This window comes from Xyrauchen texanus, chromosome 32, assembly GCF_025860055.1.
Source record: "Xyrauchen texanus isolate HMW12.3.18 chromosome 32, RBS_HiC_50CHRs, whole genome shotgun sequence".
Taxonomy (NCBI): Eukaryota; Metazoa; Chordata; class Actinopteri; order Cypriniformes; family Catostomidae; genus Xyrauchen; species Xyrauchen texanus.
In genome coordinates this window covers 10,010,369-10,035,529 of record NC_068307.1, presented here as the reverse complement: position 1 = coordinate 10,035,529, position 25,161 = coordinate 10,010,369, and the positions used below count along the sequence as shown (strand labels likewise).

The 25,161-nt window shown below is 37.6% G+C and overlaps 1 protein-coding gene across 1 annotated transcript in view; it reads right to left on the bottom strand.

The window, feature by feature from the left end:
• tfeb (transcription factor EB) overlaps positions 1 to 23,795 on the bottom strand; it is a 54,008-nt gene extending 30,213 nt beyond the window's left edge. The window contains exons 1-2 of the mRNA XM_052101762.1: positions 23,575 to 23,795; positions 7,810 to 7,902 (exon numbers count right to left, since the gene is read on the bottom strand). The gene's annotated coding sequence lies outside the window, so the exon portion shown is untranslated. The remainder of the gene's footprint in view (positions 1 to 7,809; positions 7,903 to 23,574) is intronic.
• Between the last annotated feature and the right edge of the window lie 1,366 nt (positions 23,796 to 25,161).

Here is a 25,161-nt window from a genome sequence, read left to right as displayed (position 1 = left end):
TATCTGGAGGAATGGTGCAAAATTCCAGCAACTTATTTTGAGAAGCTTGTGGAAGTGCTCCCCAAAATGTTTGACCCAAGTTCTACAATTTAAAGGCAATGCTACCAAATACTAACAAAGTGTATGTAAACATCTGACCCACTGGGAATTTGATGAAAGAAATAGAAGCTGAAATAAATTATACTCTCTACAATTATTCTGAAATTTCACTTTCTTAAAATGAAGTAGTGATACTAAATTACCAAAGACAGGGAATGTTTTCTTTTGCTTTTCGCCTTCTCTCACTCACTCACTCTCTCACTCTCTCTCTCACTCACACACACACACACACACACACATATTTATATACACAGTATGCAATACACTGGCATGTCTTAAGGTCAACATTAGGTCAAAAATGGAAAATAAAGAAACAGCTTTCTCTAGAAACTCATCAGTCAATAATTGTTTTGAGGAATGAAGGCTATACAATGCTTGAAAATGCAAAAAAAACAAAAAAACTGAAGATTTCATACAAAGGTGTACACTACAGTCTTCAAAGACAAAGGACAACTGGCTCTAACAAGGACAGAAAGAGATGTGGAAGGCCCAGATACAACTAAACAAGAGGATAAGTACATCAGATTGAAAAATAGATGCCTCACATGACCTCAGCTGACAGCTTCATTTAATTCTACCCACTCAACCACAGTTTCATGTACAGCAGTAAAGAGGTCCAGACTCAGACTCAGAGGTCCAGGCCTCATGGGAAGAATTGCAAAGAAAAAGCCACTTTTGAAACAGAAAAAAAAAAAATGATAGAGTGAGCAAAGAAACACAGACATTGGACAACTGATAATTTGAAAAGAGTGTTATGGATCTTATCCCCATTGAGCTTTTATAGGATCAGTTAGACTTTGGGATTAGTTAGTTTCCCAACCACTGTGCCGAGGCACACTAGTGTGCAGTGAAAGATTGCCAGGTGTGCCATGGAAAATGATCAAATTCCACAAAATAAAGAAATGCATGAAAGAAAATAATAATTGCAGGGATCCAAACACCTCACCTTTTGGAGAAATTTGCCGTTTTGAAACCATAATTGGTCATTTTTGTGATTGCGAAGAGCAATAATTAATGTGCAAAAGTGACTGATACTCATACGCCTTAAGGGTCTTTCACATGACTTGCGTCAGCGCTGCAGAATACATTGAAGTCTATGAAGTGACGCCACTTCACACCAAAGTGTTTTTCACACACACAAGTTTTTGCTTCACCAATATTGTCTTTCAGAGTACTAAGCAACAAGAACATTTAAAAACTGTCCAAATTTGTGAAGAGACATTGAATGTCTCATAACTGTATTTATCTGCAAGGACAACCAGGACCCAGTTTACACCTAGTATTACAATGCCTCTCGGCTGATCCGATCACAAGTGGTCAGGCGAGACATATCGCTGTTTACACCTGGTCAAATGCAAAATGCATCTCCTGTGATCACTTGTGTTGGAATTGGAGGGGATAGTCTCTGATTAAATTATCACACACATCAATCACTATGTCAGTATGTTACTGCAAGATAATAAAGAGCAACAAAGTCATAAAAGACAAAGAAAGTGCAAAAAATGGTGCGATGATTCTCCCAGATGCATCTGAAATGTAATCTATGCACGAATGCAAAATTTTGAGCAGAATTGTCTGTATTATCCTGAGCTTCAGATGAGTGTGCTTTTCATTTGTCTCACTGCATGTTGATATCAGACAGACTGAAGGAGATCCTTGAAGTTATTGTGCACGAATATGCTTTTTAAAATCTTCCGAATGGACAGTTATTTCCTTTTAAAGCCGCTTGTAACTAGGGCTGAAACAATAAGTCGACGTTATTGAAAACATCGACAATAACAAATTGTCAACAAAAATTGTAATTGTTGAAAAGTCATTTGATGTAATTTAACATAACATGAGATCATATGAAACTCTAATGATGACACTGCAGCTCGTGCCTGACTGAGGAGAGGAAGAAAGCACAGCTTACAGTCCAGATGCACTCTAAACTTTCACAGCTTCAGGTGATGTAGATTGCAAAGTATCAGGAAATTATACAAAAATACCAAATAAGTAAATATAGAAGCACTCTCATTGTGGAATAAGTGGAAACGGAGCTGCCGCTCCACTGAAGCAAAACTTGCGTGTCAAGCATCTTTAAAGGAAACACCCCGGTGTTACATCTTTAATGCAATTATATTTAATGCATTATTGCTTTATTAAAGTTCAAATAACAAGGAAGCAGTTCATGTAAATAACTAAAATCTCTGAAAGTGGTATTTCTCGGTGTGGTAAGCACCTCTTCTGAGTTGCGCCAAGTGTCTAGATCTAAGGGGTAGAGATTAAAATTGCACCCGGCTGAGGCTCACTCTGGCACGGGGACGGTTGTCCCTCGAGCACGTAAATTTGATGCAGCTAGATTATAACGTGATGGCTCGCGACTTATTGTATCATAATACAGTATATGTGTCACTGTGCATTTCGTAACATGAAGAAAATTGGCAATATAAGAGAGAGTTTGTTTTTTGTGAGTTCAAGATGGATTGAAGTGAACAAAAAGGTGAGAGAGGGTACAGTCTTCACCCCATTATACAATGCAACAAAATAAGTTTGGCCTGTTTTCCAATATAAATATATAAAACTCCTTTAAAACAACATACATTTTCTTTAGCAGCTATACTACAGAATAAAAAATGGATATCTGAGAATGTTGAATATAATATTAAAAATACAAATACTTTTAAAAATTCTTAAAAAAAAAAAAGATGCATTTACCAGAAAAGATATTTAGAATATTGGTTCTAAATGGAATTTGAATTTTGTCTTTTCTGCACTCAATATACACAAATATAGCCAAGTGAAAAAATACATTTATATTTGTCTCTTAAAGCAAGTCTAAGTATCTTATATGTTGCTCCAAGTAATTGTATTTTACAATATTGTATTGTTGCAATAATCGAATAGTCAAATAATCATTCTAATAACCGTTAGATTAGTCGATTATCAAAATAATCGTTAGTTGCGACCCTACTCGTAACCGACAGGTGAGGGGTGGTGCTTCGCTGCTGTTCGGGACACATCTAGGATGGATAGCGTTTACACCTCAAATGCGATGTTGTCACATGCGTTTTTGACCACATCCGTATTTAGTTTTTGTAATTCAATCACAAAATGTTTTAGACCCACGTTTAGACATGTATTTATGTCTGACCTCATGTGATCAGATAACCTGAAACACATCTTAATATGAGGTGTAAACGGTGTCTATAAGTAGCCATTCTTCTTCTGAAAAGTGTAGCCTAAACACTGTGGCTCTGTGGCATTTTGTTTGAGTGGCCCAAAATGTCAAATTAGATCTCAACCAATGGGGTGAGTTTGGGGCAGGACTCCCTGTTTGCATGAACAATGGAAGATGGGAGAAGTGCCTTGTGAAACCTGTTTGGAAACAGTCACTATTTTTGCAATTCTTTTTGGTGCCACTAGTGGTGCAGAAATTAAACACTTCAGCTTTAATAAGTTGAATCAGGGGTCCCATGATTGAAAGAAACTCAAGAAAAATACCCAAATGATGCTTGGGTCATGTGCCAAATGGTCATGCCTCTTGGGCTCTCACCAGCACAAGCAATTACCTCACTCCAAAACTCATGCAATCAAGTAAATAAACATCATTGCAACTTCTGCTTTTATGGTTACTGATTCTGCTGTTCTTATTACAAAACTCAAAATTCTGTTTTACTTTGCTTTTTTTTAAAACGCTGCGAAAGAGAAAATGGCAATTCACCAACTATCAGAAGAGAACCAACACTTTCAAAACACAAGTTAATCTTGACTTGTGAAACGTCAACATGAACATGCTTTGAAATGAATGTATTTACTCAGCCTAATGATATTCCAAACTCGTATAACTTTCGGTCTTCTGTGGAATACTAAAGGAGATGTTAGGCAGAATGTTGGCCTCATTCACCATTTACTTTCATTGTATGAAAAAAAGATGCCATGACAGTAAATGGTGAATGAGGCCAACATTTTGCCTTCCATCTCCTTATGTGTTCCATAAAAGAAAGCAAGTCATACATGTTTGGAACCACACAAGAGTGGGTGAACTATCCCTTTAAATTTAAAATGGATTTACCATTCTATTTTATAAGATCACAACAGCTTGCAGTACTTTATCTAGACAAAAAAAGTAGCTGAAAAACAATGCAAATTCAGAGTGTGCCACTTCTACATTCCTGAAATGTCACAGATGTACACGTGTAAAGATGCTTGATAAAATCTAGAGCACTGTCAAGCTTGATTAAGCACTAGTGTGTTGCCTAACTTGATTAGAATCTAAGGCCCCATTTACACCTTGATTTAACATGCATTTTATATCCGGATAGTATCTGGATAGTCTTTGGCTGGATTGCCTTTACACCTTGCAGTCAAATGCCATTCCACTGTGATCGGACAGATATCTGATTAAAGTCACTAGCACAAATCCAACCAGAATGACTCTTACTATTGCGGGGATTAACACGGTGTCAAAACTTTAAATTCTCACAAATTAAATGCGTTTGCAAAAATCTTTTTTTTTTTTGTATTTATTTATTTTACATTTTGATGTGTAGAAGGCAATCTAACAATGCAAAATTAATGTCAGCATTAAAATTATATTTCGGTTATGAAATGAATTGATATGTAGAAAAAGAAAATGTTAAAATGTCAGACGATCTATCATATAATTTCATTAAATTATATCATAGATAACTGTCATTTAATTATCTTCCTGAAAATCTAAATGTCATAATTTTATTTGTTGCCCTACTGAAAAAACAAAGTTTCCATACACTAAGTTAACTGTGCCTTTAAGCAGCTTGGAAAATTCAAGAACATGATGTTCTTTAGACAATTAGCCAATTAGCTTCTGATAGGAGGTGTTCTGAATTGGAGGTGTACCTGCGGATGTATTTTAAGGCCTGCCTTCAAACTCAGTTACTCTTTGCTTGACATCATGGTAAAATCAAAAGAAATCAGCCAAGAACTCAGAAAAAAAATTGTGGGTCTGGTTAATCCTTGGGAGCAATTTCCAAATGCCTGAAGGTACCTCATTCATCTGTATAAACAATAGTACGCAAGTATAAACACCAAAGGACCATGAAGCCATCATACCGCTCAGGAAGGAAACGCATTCTGTCTCCTAGAGATTAATTTGGTGTGAAAAGTGCAAATCAATCCTAGAACAACAGCAAAGGACCTAGTGAAGATGCTGGAGGAAAAATGTAGACAAGTATCTATATCCACAGTAAAACAAGTCCTATATCGACATAACCTGAAAGGCTGCTCTGCAACCGCTCCAAAACCACCATAAAAAAGCCAGACTACAGTTTACAAGTGCACATGGGGACAACGATCTTAATTTTTGGAGAAATGTCATCTGGTCTAATGAAACAAAAATGTAACTGTTTGGCCATAATGGCTACTCAAAACGTTTGAACCAAGTTAAACAATTTAAAGGCAATGCATCTGACCCACTGGGAATGTGATGAAAGTAATAACAGCTGAAATAATTATTTATACTATTATTTAGAGATTTCACATTCTTTTTTTTTGTAATTAAAATGTTTTATTAAATCTTAAAATAATAAAGAAAAGTAAAAATAAAAAATAAATAAATAAATAAATAAATATGGCCCTGCAATGGACTGGTGACCTGTCCAGGGTGTCCCCCGCCTTTCGCCCAATGTTAGCTGGGATAGGCTCCAGCCCCCCGCGACCCTGTACACAGGATAAGCGGTTGACGATGGATGGATGGATGGATAAATAAATATATATAGTATATAAACAACATTTAAACCCCACAACCACCCCTCCCCTCCCAATCCCCAGCTCCGCCCCCCAACAAACATTCCCGTGGTCACACATGATTAGAAATACAGAAAAAAGCAAACATTAAATATATATTTAATAAACATACACAACCAAAGCTACACTACTCTCTCCACGTCCCACCCCGAGAGACCTCCAAAAACTCAAAATAATTGCACCATTTCCCAACAAAGAAATCCATGTTACCCTGTCTTCCAAATGACACCTCATCAAAAGCCACCACCCTCCCGATCTCCGTGCAGCACTCCGAAATGGGGGCGCACCAGCTCATCTCCAACTCCTCAAAATAATCTGCATGGCGATCATCACACAGGTCAGAACCCAATTCTCTATGTGACTATTCCCCACATCGATGACCGCCCCATCACCCAAAACACAGAGTCTAGAGCAAAACGAAACCAAGTGCCCACCACATTACACACAAAACTCTGAAACTTCAACCAGAAATCCTGATCTCAATACACCACTAAAAAACGTGTCTCTATCCTCCCATTGGCATCGCCAGCAGGTGGGTGTGTCTTTAAGACCAAGCCTACACAATCTAGCGGGGGTCCAACATTTCACATTCTTAAAATAAATGAGTGATCCTAACTGACCTAAGACAGGGAATGTTTTCAAGAATTAAATGTCAGGAATTGTGAAAAACTGAGTTTACATGTATTTGGCTAAGTTGTCTGTAAACTTCTGACTTCAACGGTATGTGCTTATTTTGTTGTTATTATATGTGATATGCCTTTAAAGAGGATCTTGTGGAATAGAGAAATGCTCACATTCTTTGAAAAAAAAAAAAAAAACACATGTGGACTGATATGTAGATCAGGTGTATAGCTCTTTGAATGTGGTCAGAATCCATCCCTGACCAACTCCGAATTTGGTTTCAGTGATCCGGTCACTATACGTCTTGGGTGCATTTACACATGTCCTTTAATGTGGTGAAGTGCTATCCTATAGCGATGTGATCACAGAAAACGCATGTTAACGCAAGGTGTAAATGGGGCCAAATTAAACTAGCCACTACAATGACCATTGGGTGACTTGTTTCAAAGTGTTTGTTCCATGCTCATGCAAGTCATACATTCATACTGTCTTTTGCAATGCCAATTACTACCTGACGTCTTGACTCTGAATCAAAAGGAAAATATTTTTGTTTACCATTGCAAGACAATGCTGCTATTGAGTGCTGTTTTAATATGAAATAATCTTGACCACGTGCAATATGTTTCTTGGAGTTTCAAGTTCTCTCAAAAAAAATGTAAAACTATGTAAAAAATACCTTATTATGAACGGTTATGTGGACATGCCTCCTTTAAATAGTTGAATGTATAGTTTCTGCTCCATTAGCAGCACAAAACAGAATAGCAAAATGAATTATAAGCTTCCTGTACATTCGCTCTGTCTTCCATCGGTCAGACAAAAATAAATTTTCTGCTCAAATTCACGGCATTGGTTGAGTCTGGATGCTCACACAAATAGAGTAATGTTTTAAAAGTACCACAGAGCCACAGTGTTAAACTTTTATGTGAAATCAACCTACAAATGGCTTACTTATAGTTGTCTCTGCATATTACGCTAGGATAGGAGAAAGCATTTTAATCTTGAAAAAAAAATCACACATACTGTATCAGCTTTAACATAAAGCCCCTATGTGCTATTACACAAACATGAAGTAAACTTCTCAAAACATTTTCCCAACCTTTGATCCTTATTACTCACCCTTTTTTTAATACAGGAAATCATAACCCAATCAAAACCCCACTGCAACAATTCCCTTTGACGGTATTTACAGGAAAATACACAAACAGCCAAATGGGTTCTCCTAGCAGACAGCCCAGCTAATCCAGAGACAAGCTGAATGGTGTATTCTCCACAGCTTTCTGTGCCTTTATTAATTTATCTCTGTGAGAAATATCTTACAATTACCTCTTTGTGTAGAAAGAGCTGAAAGTGATCTGGATGTCCTTCACACACTGCTCACTACATGACTGTTGGCCTGCCTATGATTGGGCTGAAAAACTGTAAGAGAAACACAGAGATAAGTATTAGAATGGTCATTCTTTGCCCAGTAAGACAGATGAGTAATATGAAGAGTCGTGTGGCTGTAGCAGGAAGAGCCTGAGTATCATCAGAGTGAGAATGTTGCAGATATCTGCGGCTGTGCTGTTTCCAATGGCCCAAGTACTGTAGCAAGACAACAGGTGCATAACGACATATCTATTTATAGGCACATTTGATATCCTGTCAAATATGTGAGACATCCAGTTAAATTAGTTTATAAACTGTCCGATACAAATGTGTATCACATTCATTCATATAGATTCATCACCTCAGAAAAGTTATTCTACACAATGCAGTTAAAATTCTACTTTTCGTGATTATATCAGACTGATCTCACTGTGAATCTGGCGACAGTAGGTCAAAGTTCTGCTGCTAAAATCGGTCTGTGCTTACTAAATTTCGAACCACTGCCCCCAGTGGCTGAAGATGGAAGTGTTGTTGAATGCATGGGCACGTGTGAGCTTCAATGGACTACTTGCACAACTGCTTCCACATTCTAGTCATAGTGCGGCTCAGGTGTTTGTGGTTACAACATTCAGTGCGCCTACATGCACTACATGCACATTTTTTCTACTTTTTAAGGGCAAAAATAACTAAATTTAGTTTTATGCCTTAAAGTGATCCCAAATTCACTATTTGCTGAGATTTGCCTCTAAATATATTTTTTCCTTTACAAATGTAGCTATACTCAGCTCCTGAATAATACATCAAACAAATACAACCTGCAGCAGTCTTGACATCTTGTTAACATGTGTTTCATTCATTGATTATATGTAATAACTGATGAGCTTCAATGATAAATTCCACCATACAATGATTGCAAATGACTTCAGTTTGGTTAAAAGTCCCAGAAAGACTGATTCATGAAAGCATTACCCATTCTCTTACCCTTCCCAGGCATTAAAAACCACAGAATGAAGCAGTTTTAATGTCAAATTGAATAAATACAGTACATTAGCTGCACTAAAATAAACAACAGCACTAAACATATTCAATCAGTTATAACTCATTGTCATTAGCAGTTTTTTTAACTTATGCATTACATTTCAACATATAGTGATATACGTATTAATGAAACAAGGAGACAAAATACAGATTAAAACATACATTTAATAAAAATAAGGTGATGTATGAATTGGTCAAGTCTCTCTCCTCCCTCATACATGGAGCATTGCAGTGTTTGAAGCGTGTTGTTAAATTGTTCTTCCACTGAGTTTTGAAGACGCTGTAAACAGTAATGTTCAGAATATTTCTTCTCCTGTCTGAAAATGTCCAGACCTTAAAATCTTAAAATCCTTAAAAGAGTTTCAGGAACTAGGCAACTACAGCACATTGCAGATAACCAGAAACTAGCTAGTCGGACTATTTCAAAGCGGACATACGTCATGAGGCTCAGTGCAAATAGTCAATTTCCAGGTGAAATGTCCACCAAAAGCGAATAGTCAACAGGAATGATAGTCATAAAAATAGTCAACAGGAATGCATATTTTACTAAACATACGTCCTTACCCAAACCCCAACCCTAAATCTAACCATCAGTGGAGAAAAACTTTAATCTCAGAGGAAGAATGCAAGCTCTGAATCACGCTCATCATTGATTATGTGAATGCAATTACTTCCTGGTTTCAATGGGACCAGAACCTATGCCTCTGAGCCATGTTGCACCACAGTAAAAGGTAAACACATCTTCACTCTCAGAGCTATGCATAACTGGAAACTCGTTATTCACAAAGCTCTACGCGTTCCCCACCCCTTGCATGTTTGCTTGTTAAATATTCTGGCTAATTTGACTGTGCTCTCAGCTCCGTTTAACCAATTGTACCATATTTAAATCCATTCAAAAGAACTCCACAGATTTCCCCCAAAAATCTGCACAGAAAACTCAAAAAAACATCCACACTTGTCTGAGCTTATGGGTCTCTGCCAATGCAAGCAAAACAAATCTCAGTTGAGACATTCAACAAAACACAAAATGTCCAGTAAGAGGCCATTCACTAAATCGTTGGTATCCTTATTAAAGGTAACATCATCAAAGAGAGTATTCGAGCCCAACATGGGTTCTTTATATGAAATTATCAAGCAACAATTCTATAAGAATGGGTCAAATAAAATTAAATGATTTGCAGCTAACAACAATCACCCTCTCCATTTGGAATTGCCATTCAGTACCTTAGTATAAGCAGTGTAGACAGCTAGTATGAGGGCCGGCCAATGATAATCTTGCCGTAGCAACAGATACAAAATCCTCATGTAGTCACAGCCTAGTCCAAACCCCACTGGTGTTCCAAAACAATACTGAGCCTTCATGTTGAAGCCTGGCTCTTATACTGCACCAAAGGCTGTGCTGGCTGAGAGTGCCTCCACTCGTGACCAATAGCCACAGAGAAATATAGAGGCAGTGTTATCAACATTCACAGGGAAATCCTTAGTCATGAAGCCTTCCAGTACAGTGTCCACAACTTCTCCTCTTCTGTCTATTACCTCCTCTACTTCCCCTAAATTACCCTAACCCTGCAAGCTTCCGTGAGAAAGGAACAAGGGACCATCATTGTCCCAGATCCCTTTTCGTGATTTCTCTTCAATCTTATCCGAGTCTACTTCTGAATGTAATGAGTCTGGAGGAGTGTGGTGAATCACTGGTTTAGATTGAGTCAGCAAATCACTCATATGGACGTGTGTATACACACACACACTCACAGTTCATATGATGTCAGACCGATATATTTGGATTACTGTTTAGGGAAGTTTCCCATAATCAAATGATATACTGTAACTGCTACAAATGGTGAGCTTGTGAGGTCAGTGAAGTTTTCATTCTGCAGATACACCACATTGTGGTTTGACTAGATGTGGTCTCCAGGTCTCACATGAGGATAACATGAATGTCACACTTTTGAGCTGCACTCAGGTGCTTTACTTTTTCTCTTTTAGGGCTATGGGAACAGTGAACAGTCAAATGTAGATAATGTAAAATAAATATTCAGATTAGTGACAGGCAGGCAGACAGACAGACAGTCAGGCTGAATGGGTTTCTCATTGACATATTCTTACATTTTTACATTTTATCCCCTCCCAATATTTATTTACTTGCTTGTGTGATACAGCAATAGCTGCAAGATTAAGCTATAGACATGTTAACAAACTCTTGTGCTTTAAGGATAGAAATACAGACAAGACTGTTTGTCTCCCCCTTGTGGCCATTCAAAGAGGCACAGAAATATCATTCCTCAAGCAGTCTATATTCTGTATTATGCTCCATAAAGTAGACTTGATAAAGGTCAAAGGGGCATCTACATTTTAAGAGATTATACCATGATTATACCATGATTAATTTACTCACTGAGAAAGACCTTGACTAACATGTGCTGCGCAAAAATCTTTTTGTGTCTAGTTCACAAGCAGAAGCCTACCGAGCCCTATTTCAATTGATGACAGTACATGTTCTGTGGAACATACACATATCAAGGTTAACAGCAGACAATGGATCACTAGCAGATAAACAATGCAAAAAGAACTAAATTTAGGGGTTGAGATAAGAGGAAGTGAGATATTAGTTACAAGAAATGAGTATTGCATTATGTCAGAATAATCCTCAAGCATGCTTTAGATCATGTGCAGATGAAATATGATCAGATTTCTGAAATATGGAATATGTGAAATTTAGATGAACATTAGAGGATTTGACATTATACTAATAAATAAATAAATGCATAAATAAATAGCTGATAGTTGGTAAGCATTATTTTCTTTAGGTAACTCCATTTCGCCCTGAGTACAACAGTGCATGTTATGCATGTTCAACCGGACCGCGAATTGGACATGCACTGGCCAAGCACTCTCATATGCGTACAAAGAATGTTTCTGACCTTAAAGGTGAAGTGCATAATTTCTACGCCACTAGCGGCACCAAACGGAACTACAAAAATAATGACCGTTTTCAAACAGGTTCCCCAAACATTCTGCCCATCTCCCATTGGTCAGACTAACAGATAGTCCTGCCTCGAACTCATAAACAGAGCAATGTTAAAAGCACCTGCAGAGCCAGTAATTATACTTTCAGAAGTTGATTTTCTCAACATACAAAATATGACACGCATCCCCTTTAAGATCTGCTGTATATAAGACTTGCTTCTAAGTGTGCTTTTGTGATGAATTATATGCTGTTTTTTTTTTCCTATGGCTTTGTTTGAAAGGTGCATGATGGGTAACAAAGGGTTGGCTTCCACATATTTCCAATCAGGCACTGTAATAATGTAAAGATAATAAATATTGTCAATATTCTTCGGCTCTTTATCTAATGTTTTCTCCATTCTGTGCAAAATCAATGCAAAAACGACCACAAGTCTTTTATAGATGTTGTTTGTTGACATGTTGTAATGAATAAACTCTACAGTTGCTATTTGTGTGAGTTTGTGAGAGAATCAATTTCGGGATTGTAGCTTCAGTCAGGGAGGAATGGTCTTGTAACTGCCGTGTAATAGATTTTTGTGAAAAATAGGCCATTGTGCTTTAGATATCTGAGAACCACGTCTATTTTCAGCGCAAAGTCTGAAACTTAGTCTGTTTGCAGTTTGGAGGTTCCACTAGCAGGTGCTATCAAAGTGCATGTTCAAAGTCTAGAATTACAAATTATGTCTCAATATTTTTCAGCCTATTAAGGATATTCGATATCTTGATAATTATATATTTGCTATGAAATGGCTAATTCTTTTTATTTAATTTTTTTATTAGAGGAACCATCATTTTATCCAAACCATTGCCATTGTAGCCAAGTATTGTGGCAACAATTCTTTTAACCCTAACTGATGCCCTTTGACCTCTGCAGAACGCTCAAACCAACAGTGACCTTCCCTCCAAAGGGACCTCACTGGGGTGCTTTCGAAGTGATACAGTTACATGGGAAGAGTTACGCAAATGCAAACAGTAGCAAAAACAGGGTTTAAACTGCTTATTGATATTCAACTTGTGAGACAAGACAACCTTTGTGTGCATATACACTGAGGCAATTTAATAAACTAAATACAGACAACAATGTATTTACAGTATTATTTTTGGCCAGAGGGAGAGCGTCAGAAACAAAACTGTTTTTCATTGGTCTGAACAGCTGCAGGTCTGTTGCAATGGCCCAGCTCCTGTGTAGGAGGTCATGTTCATGACCAAGGAGCTGTTGTTTTCCTGACAATAGCCTATGGAAAGGAGAGGCATGCAACAGATATTTCTAGGCTCTGACTACACCTCTAAACAAGCTGGTCTGGCATTTCTATTATTTTTACCACAGCTTTTCTCATCAGCAACAAGGGAACCAAAATCTGACCCATGTATTTTGCAGTTACATTAAGATTACAGAGGGAAATCCCAAAGTTACACATTCTTGCTTTGCTGTGTTGAAGTGTGTTTTCGTAATTATGTAGATGTTGCGTTAGGGAAACTTGAAAAAAAAAAACTAGTTCACCTTCATTCCATAATTTGTTAGCAAGGTCTTAAACAGGAATGCCTTGAAATGAGCCACAGCCAACGAGATGTTCAGGAGATGTGTTGGGAGATTAGGAGCGTTGGTGGCGACAGAACACTGTTTTCAATTGTCAATGTCGCTTATGCCGCATTAAAACGCAGGATTCTGTCGTGAGAATTCCACCTCCCTCTCTGGCTCCCCCACTCAAAGCTGCAATTGGAACCAGCACTGTTTTACGCTTCTGTATGGAAACTATGCCAGCCTTTGGCCTATCTGGCATGTGTCAAGAGAGAAAGGTTGAGAAAGAGAGATGAAATGCTTTGGGACATTAGTCAAGAGTTTAAAGAAGGGAACCATGTCCATGTTTAGCAGTGTGAGATTTACAGGGTGAAGCTGAGACATAAACACTGCACACACTATGTTTGAGCTATGACAGCTGATATGGAGATAAAAACAAACAAATGTCTTTTCATTCTGTATTATTACGCAACAAAACATGTTAGATTGAAATTGGGAGTTACTAATGGAAGCCAACTGTACAGAGATGATGGCAGTTTCCTAGATGTGCACAAATGCACAATAATGAATGTTCAGCTTTGACGCAGGACGCTGGTGTGTCTGGTCCACCAATTAAAGGAATAGTTCGCCCAAAAATGATAATTCTCTCATCATTTATTCACCCTTAAGACGTCTTAAACTTGTGTGAATTTCTTTCTTCTGCGGAACACAAACAAATACATTTTAAAGGATGTATGATGTGTTTTTGTCTATACACTCTAAATCATTGGGGTCCAAAACATTCAAGCTCCAAAAAGGACAAAAGCAGCACAATGGTAATCCAATTACGTGTTGTACATGCACTCTGTACATGTGTCAAGCACTAGAAAGTGTAATCAAGCTTAAAAATGCATCAAGGAGACTGCAGACGCCAAGACTAACAGTGATAAAAAAAGCTTATAAGTTTTGGACCCCATTGCATTGTATGGACAAACATGCATCATATATCCTTAAAAATACTGTTTGTATTCCGCAGAAGAAAGTTATACGAGTTTTGCCTGAAATGTTCCTTGAACGTAAAACTACACCAGCGAATGCAACTCTAAAAGACTGTTCTGTTTCTGCTCAGCTTTGAATGAGAGCCTCCTACACAATCTTACCATGCAAAAGAGATTTTGGGTGAGTAACAGAGCAGCAATTACCAACAGCCAATGAAAAACAAGAGGGTGTGAGAGGTGAGCAATGCAAGAGCAAAAAGGGGCCAATAATAATAATAATAAAAATAATAAAATACAATATCATCAATGTTTTTCCCCATTCAGAGCAAAATCAATGCAAAAATGGCCGCAAGTCTTTACTACATGTTGTTTGTTGACGCGTTGTAATGAATAAACTCTACAGTTGCTATTTGTGTGAGAACAAATTTTGGGATTGTAGCTTCAGTCAGGGAGGAATGGTCTTGTAACTGACGTGTAATAGATTTTTGTGAAATATAGGCCATTGTTGCAAAGTAGATTCAATATTTTAAAGGCATTAAATACAAATTATTTAAAAATAATGAAGGCATTATTCCCAGTTTTTCACTAAATTAACACAAATGAGAATGATAGTTAAGCAAATTCATTGATCTGCACTTTTATATATTTATATTCCATATACAATTATATATAGTTGCTTAATAAAAAGTATTATTTACCTTCATAAATGTTTACAACATTTTTATGTGCAAAAACACATATTTTTGGAACCCTTTGAAAATTGCATAATACTAAATTATTACTGTGTGACCTAGTAGCCGTTTGGATTTAAATAAGCAGATACTTAAGGGCCTATGATTGGATCATTATTGCAGTGATTAATATGTTTCAGCTTGCAACAAATCTTTTAACCCTAACTGATGCAGTGTGTAGCTTCTCATTTCATAAAATACTTTGTTGGAAGACGTATCCCGTGTTCGTGGAAAAGATGTTAATGTGTTTAAGAAGAGGCAAATTATTGGCCTGCATCAAGCAAAGTGTAAGGATAGTGGTGAACCGTCAGCTTCGCGGAAGGAATATGGTAGGAAAAGAATCTTGAATGACCATAATCGGAGAACACTAAAATGCTTGAAGTCACATCGTAAAAACAGAGATAGTAGAACTCACAGCTATGGTAAATAGAAAAGTAAGAGCATTTCCACACGCACAATGTGACGAGAACTTACATAATTGGGACTAAACAGCTGTGTGGCCACAAGAAAGCCACTTCTTTGTGAGGCTATATGAAAAAAAAAAACACCTTCAATTTGCTAGGGAGCATAAAGATTGGACTGTGAAGCAATGGAAAAATGTCATGTGGTCGAATGAGTCCAGATTTACCTTATTCCAAAGCGATGGGCACGTCAGGATAAGAAGGGAAGCGCATGAAGCAATGCACCCGTCATGAATAGTGCCCACTGTACATGCCTCTGGAGGCAGTGTTATGATCTGGGGTTGCTTCAATTGGTCCGGTCTAATCTCACCAACGTTATGTGGCAATACAATTAAGTCAGCTGAATACCTGAATGTACTGAATGACCAGGTTATCCCATCAATGGATTTATTTTCTTCCCTGACGGCACGGGCACGACAATGCCAAGATTCATCTGGCTCAAATTGTGAAAGAGTGGTTCAGGGGTGTGTTGGAGAAGACTTTACTGAGTGGTTCGACTCTCCCATCAGCAATACAAGATCTTGGCCAAAATTAATGTAACTGGATGAAAATAAATGTTGACTTTGCATTTAAATCACAGCATTTTGTGGTTTAATAATCACACCAACTCACCATCTTGATGTTATTTTGATTAATTGTGCAGCCCTAAAGGATCGTGAAATTAGTCTACTGATCTGCTCTTTATGAAACTTAATGGCCAAATGAAAAGCACATTAAATTCATCATGATATTCACTATATTGTTTAATTTTATATCAAAATCATTGCGATTATATTGTGTTTATTCGATATATCGCCCAGCCCTGCATATATATCTTTTGCATTTTGCGTGCACGATTACGCCAACCCCCTTACGCCTTGACTTAGCACATGCTTACATGAAAATACCAAATCTTCATGGCCACACCCAGTGACTTTGGGCATTTGGTATATTGCACAGCACTGCGCTTAAGACACAGCAGTCTTAAAATAGGGCCCTATGAGTCTTCAAGTGTGCATAAGGTGACAAGCGTCTGTCTTGTAGTGTGCACTTGATTTACAACCACCTGGCCCTGTGCCTTTGAACGACCACCCTTCTGCACAGCCTGACCTTCACTTGCCCCAGCACATTGAGTACAACACCCTTTTCTTTTTCCACACTCACCATGTACACTTTAATCCCTTTTGATCTGTATCTTTCTTTAAAAGACTCTCAAGGAGTGTTGCTATTGATCTGACTGTCTCTTCACTCCTTGTAAAGTACAGTACAGAATACATACGGTACAGAAGAGGCTAAGGTGTCTTAACCACAAGTTAAACAGGATATTACACTACTGTGTACATTAGAACAGGACTGCCAGGTCCTGTTTTGTTTAGAGTGCTCCTCGGAACAGCTGCCTGGAATTTGGGTACTACACTATCAGCAAAGAATGTACTGTATCTATAATGTAATTTGATTCATTACTGTTGTAAATTACATAATTAATCTAATCAGGCATTAGCCTATTCTTATACTTACAGAATATTATATGAAATACCAAATTTTACGTTTTCAATGGCTACAGTTTAAAAGCTAAAGGGAGATGTCTCAAGACCATAACTGCGGTTCCAGCCTGTATCACTTAGAACAGAGTACCTCCAAAACTGGTTTTGCTTCAGGACCCAGATTTTTACAATGGATGTCAAACCAATTTATTGTCCTTAAAAACTAAAAATGTATCTCCTGTCTGAAAAGAGCATTTGTTGTTTCTTTTCTGCAAAAACAACTCATTTTGAAATGGGCTACTTTGTGATGTCACAGTGCAGTGTCATTTGAATAGCCTCGCCTCCACAACATACATAATTAACGTGGTAAACTGACAGAGTGGCTTAGGTACTTCAACTCTGAAGGTGGTACTATTGTTACTGTAGTTTGCTTTTAATCAATGAAAAGATGTCAAGTAAGGTTCCTAGTTGTGAAAAATACTGCATCTCTGCATAGACTTCTGAAGATACCAACATTAGGAATGAGTGGCCTATTTAAATACATTTCCTGAATGTGTCAATGTGGAATTATCTTTTTTTTTTTTTTTTGGCACATTTCTCAAATGATTCTATTGAGAACTCTAATGATTCAGACTTTACAAGAAACTTATGTTGTAAGATGGAGAATTGCCAACTAAATTGGACACAACCGTAATGTGCTGAATAACAATAATACAACTGTTTCTGTCTGTGTTTGTTTTGATATTTAAGGAATTGTATAGTCAGCCGTTTTTAATCGCAAAATAAAACATGATCAGAACTCCGATGCAGAGCAGACTGTGCTTATTACACAGTTACTTGCCAGAGAAATACATAATTGCTCTATTTAATTGAAATAAAAATATAGTTTACATTATTTATTTATTGAAAAACACCTAGCATGGAGGGCAATGAAAGACAGTGATCTAGAACTAGTGGCTGCCATCCATTGTCCGTATTTAAGCAGCAAAACAGTCATGGGTGACCCACTCCCCCGGTCGACAGGCGAACATATCGTACTTCCCATGGGATGCGTATTGAAGCGGCCACACTAAAGAGGCGACCACCTGGGTCGACAGTCTAGTACAGCAAGACACACATTTATTAACACTTTACATTCACAACTTGTTTTATTCTGGACTATTTTCAGCTTTATATAGCATTATTGTATCACAATATTGTGTGCCAAAAAATGTATGTATTCGGGAGCAACAGTATGCTGACTTTGTTCAGTTATTTCATTTGAAACAACCATAGAAGATTGATTGCGTGTTTCTCATAAATTGAGACACTGATGAGCAAAAACATACAAATATGCTGTTGGTCCTCTGCGTGCTAACAAAAAAGTGCCGTCCAGCTGAGGCATGGACTCTACAAGACCCCTGAAAATGTCCTGTGGTATCTGGCACCAAGACATTAGCAGCGGATACTTCAAGTACAGTAGGTTGCGAGGTGGAGCTGTTGTGGACCAGACTTGTTGGTCCAGCACATCCCACAGATGCTCAGTTGAGATCTGTGGAATTTGGAGGCCAGGGCAAAATCTTGAACTCCTAATCATGTTCCTCAAACCATTCCCAAACAATGTGTGCAGTGTGGCAGTGCGCATTAACCTGCTGAAAGAGGCCACTGCCATCAAGGAATACTATTGCCATGAAGGGGTGTACATGGCCTGCAACGATGTTAAGGTAGTTGGCAAGTGTCAAATTGATGTCAACATGAATGGCCAATACTCAGCAGGGTGCGATGTGCTGTGTGTTGTGACCATAACCATTATTGAAATGTTCTGTGACTTGTGCAACAGTAGACCTTCTGTCGGTTTGGATTAGACGGGATAGCCTTCGTTGCCCTTGCATATCGATGAGCATTGGCACCCAACACCCTATCACCAGTTTGTGGTTTAAGACCACTGCTGACGGGGAGCACCCCACAAGCCTTACCAATTCAGAGATTCTCTGACCTAATAGTCCGGCCAAAACAATTTGGCCCCTGTCAAAGTCGCTGAAGTCTTTACCCCTGCCCATTTCTCCAGCATTCAACACACTGATTACGAGACAACTGATTGTTTGCTTACCATCTAATCTACCCAGACCTTGACAAGTGGGCTTCTTAGGAGATGATCAACGTTATTCGCTATACCTGTGAGTGGTTATAATGTTTTGACTCATCTGTGTATACAGTAACTATTAATGATTACCTGGACTGAGTGCTTTCAGTGGATTTTGTAAATCACTTGCACGTTTTCATTCTTATATTCTTAGAAAAAACAGTCCCATGAGTGTTGGCAGGGGGTGGTGGCACTTCAAAGATGTTAGCCAGTCATAACAAATTGGGTGTGTATATTGAAATCTTAAAGGGGGACAGAACAGAAAACTGAGTTCTCCAGATGGGAAGAGCTTTCTCCCTTTTAAACATTGATTTATTTTGTTATCTTAACTATGCACAATTACATGGTAAGTTGCATATTATTTTGTGCATTTAGCATTGTTGTTTTCCTGCTGCCCTATCAGAACAGAACTAGTTTTTGAGAAACACTGAACTATTTTTGTACATGTCCACAGTTCATTCTGCTTTTTCAGTCAGTAATAACTCTGTCACTGTTGAGAACAGCTGTTGCATTAAATGGCCCACTGCTTTCTCTCTCCATGCTCCATCAGCTTCAAGTATCGCCTCTGAGTACCATTGTAAAAATAAAAACAGAGAGGAACACAATTTGGTTTCATATTTACATGAAAGGGTTGCATCTACAAGGCAGGCTTTTGGCACATGATTGGGTGCAAGATTTTTCCAAAAAAGCCACATCTTAGCTTTTTTAGTTCTGTTCTGGACATGGAGGGCTGGTTGTTGAAGCAAACAATACAGAATTAGAATCACATTGTATAAACATTTATATAATTCTATTTTATGTAGTAATCTTTTTGACTGTTAGATCTAAGCTTGTACAACAAAACTCATAATGTATTGTTAGATTAAAGGACCTTGAGTAGCAGCTCATATTTACCCACAAAGACAGGGTCATATCTAGAATTAACCCAAGCGTAGTTTATGTACAACTAAAATACTGTCAGAGCAGCGGACTCAATGGCAGTGTAATGGAAACAGACCAAATACAAGCCAACCTAAATGTGTTTACCGTTGTCCTCGCTGCTGGGTGTTTATATGTCCATGGGAGTTTGGGAGAGGTGAGTGTTCTGGAGTTATCTTTCATTCACCATACAATTCTACACTCTGAATATCTGGTCATAATCACTCAATTGCATCAAATCAAACACATAACTGTTGCCTAATGCTTTATATGGATTACAGGCATTGACACGTGTGATGGATAATGCTGCAATGCCACACCTGTGACAAGACAGTGCAATTATCTGTTACCATCAATAAGCACAGATAAAGCCACCAGTTTTCTACAGCATTATCTGATGTGACCTGTGGGCGAACTTGAATTCCTGACATGTCCGAGATTTTCTCCTTTGAGTGATTCAGCAGAAATGTATCCAAAGTGTAGGAAAATGTCTAAAGAAGCAGCAGAGGCAACATTTTGAATCCCTAAATAAAAATGTCCCATTCAATTCAATGAAAAGAGAGCCAGAGGCAGTAATTTCCACTTCTGTGAAAGTCAACTACAGGACAACACTAAACTATTCCATTGTTTTGGTGATTTGTAGTCATTGTAAAGGACGAATGTTCAGCCTAAACAAGTGGTTCTCAACTTCTTTTGCTTCAGGATCCAAAATTCACATTGAGCAGAGTGGTGACCCAACATAGTAACAACATTTGTCAATCTTACAAAATTATTTCAGCCAGATTTATGCTGAGCCATCAATAATTCACCGCACAAAACGCATTGCGATTGCCACAAACTACAGGTATGTCTCGTTGCAAGTGAACATGTTTTTAATGTATTCTATGTCACTTTGCTTTCACCTTGCATAGCACTGTTCATGGCATTCAAGGATACAAACTTAGCCAAGAAACCAAGTTAGCTTTGGCCTACTTTATCTAGCTTCTACTAATCGATGAGTTTGGTAGATACATTTGCACCAAAATACAGTTAAGCCTTTAATGTCAAAAACAAAAAATATGGGACACATTTTCTCCCCCCTGTTAAAAATATATGTTTATTTAACTTGCTATCCTAACCAGCGATAGATTACCAGTGCCAAGGGGCCCTTGATTGCCCAGGGGGGGCCCTGGGCTTTAAGGTTGCACGATTCAGATTGGCGGTCCCCCAGCTCGAAAAAAACCAATCAACAATGAAAAAGATTGGGCATGAAAACGAAAACACACCCACCCCTCATCAACAACGTTTGGAGGGGAGCCCTTGGAGATAACTGCCCCAGGGCCTTTGCAAGTCATAATCTGTCCCTGATCCCAACTATACATAATAAAATAGTTAGTTGCATTCTATTGCTTTTTCCTGTCTATATGCAACCCTATCAGAACAGAGCATGACATTTTTGAGAACCACAGCCAAGAGCTATGTAGGCCTGTGTCAAATTTATAAACATTAAGAATAAAACAAAATGTTCCTCATTTAGAATTTAAAGAAGGGCACAATCCCAAAGAACATTTATTTATGATTTCCATAGGCTGGTTTAGGTAGACCAATTCATGTGGTACCTCAAGACTTACCACCTTTCACTTAAACTTTTGTTGCTCATTTTCCTGTGTGAAGAGTTGTGTTCTGAAACAATGGTTCTCAACCGTTTGGACTGCGAGGCCCCCCATTGTCCGAAACAATTTTCAAAGCCCCATTATCTAGAAGTGTCAATAGATTAACATATTTATCACAATTCATTTTGTGATTCCAGATGTTTCAGGAACTGTCAGTTTATATGTTGTAGGACTACATAATGATTTAAACTAATTTCAGAATTCAAATAAAGTTATCATATTTCAATTGAACTTAGTTTAAATCATTTTAAAACATCTTACATTTATTTTAGAAGTTTGCTGAGGCCCCCTAGTGGGTCCCGGTCCCCTGGTTGTTAACCACTGCTCTGGCATATCAAAAGGAATAGACACAAAACAATAAACAAGCAAGGGTTAAACTTGATACTATCAGTTTTCAGTGAACCGAATATATCTATTATTGTTCATTTCCTCACTCTACTATATCGGAATATGTTTATATAGTAGCCACACAGGCCTTGTTAAAATTTTCTGATTTTCAGATTAATTGCGCTCTTCATTTGAATGATCCCAATATCAATTCTTAAAATCCCAATCAATATACTTTAAAGTTAACTTCAGTTTTGGGTATTTTTAATATTACTTCTGTTTAATAAATAGCAACTGAACTGCATAATTTATATTTATATATTTATATATTTATATATATATATATATATATATATATATATATATATATATATATATATATATAATATTTAATTAGGCTACCAAATTAGTAGGTTTCATGTATAATTCACAGCATTCTCTGAGATATAATTTCTATCATATGTAAGCAAAATAGAAATTATAATGGAAATATAACCAAATAAATCAGAATCGAATGCTTGTGTATCTAATTACATTTGGAAAATCTGATACCCAGTACATACATATTTATTGTGTGGGTACTACCAATCTCATATGCATGGCTTCACAAAATAGATAATTATATGACACTGTGGTCAGTATTATACTGACAACCAGGCGTAATAACAACAGCGCATTATATGCATATTATTACGTTATAGTACAGCATACTGAAAGCGAATGAACAAGAAATCAACATTACAATGTGATGTCCTCTCTATATGAATAGGTACACACAGCAAGGCTGGAAAGTGTATGCACGGGCCTTGATTTTGCCAACTATAAATAACTCGCGCGCTATATTTGTACAATGTGTAAATGGCATACACTTTTATATGGGAACAAATCGAAGGGGCTCTGCGCTGCACTGAGCTTTCCAGCAAACTTCGCATTACATAACTGCCAAGGCTGTTTACGCATGCATATATATTTCAAGTTTATGCGTATCGGTATCAATAATAAAGCGGCATATGGCTGTGCGCCAGGGACAAGTTGTTACTGCGCAAACTATAAATGCTCATACAAACAGTAATAGATAAATACATGTATATATTATCATGACATTATATTTATATATATGTGCTCTATATATATATATATATATATATATATATATATATATATATAGGCCTATATATAATTTGTTCTCAAGAACAGCATCAAATATTTTGATTATAAATAACATAAGTCAAAGAGATGGGGGCAATATTGAATTTGACACTGCATAATTATTTAAAACTCATCGGTTATTTCAATAGTTCTCCAGCTATCTCCGCCTATGGCACAAGATACAATGACTTTCAACGGATGAAAAAATATAGAATACGCACCGAAGGCGTATCTGCATTCTATTATCGTGTAGAATATTTATGTTTACATTGTCGCCATGTACTACGCTGGACATTAATACGACCCAAGATGTAGATTTTTAAGGCACAAAAGTAGAGCGAAATGGGCAATATCACTTACCCGCTGAAGGTCAGAAAGTACAAAGTTGGGAGAGAGTTTTTGGAAATGAACGGCTCGAATCAGTTGTGCAGCATTAGAGCCACACTGGTATCAGTTCCTTCATGCTTCGTGTGGAAGCGAAACTGCGCAAGAGTCCCCTTTAAAACTTCTCGATTATTTCAGCAGAACTCACTCCTGTATGATGTTGCGATTGGCTTTTTCAGTGCGCGCTGTGTGTGTGATGTGACAGCGCTGTACTCCAGTCACCTGTGGGCCCTTGTGACAGCCTAACCCACCAATCACAGCGCTTACAGTGCATTGTGGGAGATGTAGTTTGTAAAAGAATCGTAAACTGTTTTCTTTTAATCCAAACGGACCGTTTGTTTTTTAAATGTTACGTAAACCTATATATTTCCTACATACATATTCATCCCAAGTCCAATATTATAGTTAAAGATGATGCATGAACTTTAAAAGGAGGTCTTGGCATTATAATTATAATCATAATATATATTAAAGTTTCTGTCCTCAAAAAGTGTTTCTTGGAAGACAAGATCTTTGTCATACCCAGAGTAAGAGCCTTTATTAAAGTACTTATTTTTTCAGATCACTCTCTTCATTACGTTTTATGTACAGCTGTTCTTCACTCCAAGATCATCATATACCAAGCCTACTCAATATAAGAGGTGTGAGAATGCACAAAACCAGCATATTGTATGATTTGTAAACTAGCCCTAAAGTCATCAGTTTTTTCCTTAAATTCGATTTGTTAGATCATTTGGTCAAACTCAAACTGTACAGCCAATCGTTGGCAGCAGTACAATGCATAAAATCATCCAGATACGGGTCAGGAGCTTCAGTAAATGTTCAAATCAACCATCAGAAAGGGGAAAAAATGTGATCTCAATGATTTCGACCATGGCATGATTGTTGGTGCCAGATGGGGTGTTTGAGCATTTCTGTAACTGCTGATCTCCTGGGATTTTCACGCACAACAGTCTCTAGAGTTTACTTAGAATGGTGCAGAAAACAAAAACACATCCAGTGAGCGGCAGTTCTGCAGATGGAAAAGCTTAGTTGATGAGAGAGGTCAACAGAGAATGGCCAAACAGAAAGGCTACAGTAACTCAGATAACCGCTCTGTACAACTGTAGTGAGTAGAATAGCATTCCAGAATGCACAACACATCGAACTGCGATGCGGATGGACTACAACAGCAGATGGCCATGTCAGGAACTTCATTAGTACCACAATGTGACTAATAAAGTGCTCAGTGAGTATACACTTATTCCCTCTGCCGTTCGGAGTGCCCTTCCAACTTAACATGTACACTACATTTGGATTGGAATCTCACTTAAGATGGTTGAATACCATGTGAAATCCACTTCATAGGACCCTGTTGGTCGATTGAAACGCAAAATTACATATGTTAAAATGATCTGTATCAATATTCGGATATAACCTGTTTTCGGTCTGGCTTAAACCAGAAGTGCGTCAAAACTAAGTGAAATGCCGGTAAATTAACGCTTAAAATTAAGCACATATGCCATGTATAATTCATTAAATTGTTATTTTTTATATTATCATCTTATTATATATATATATATA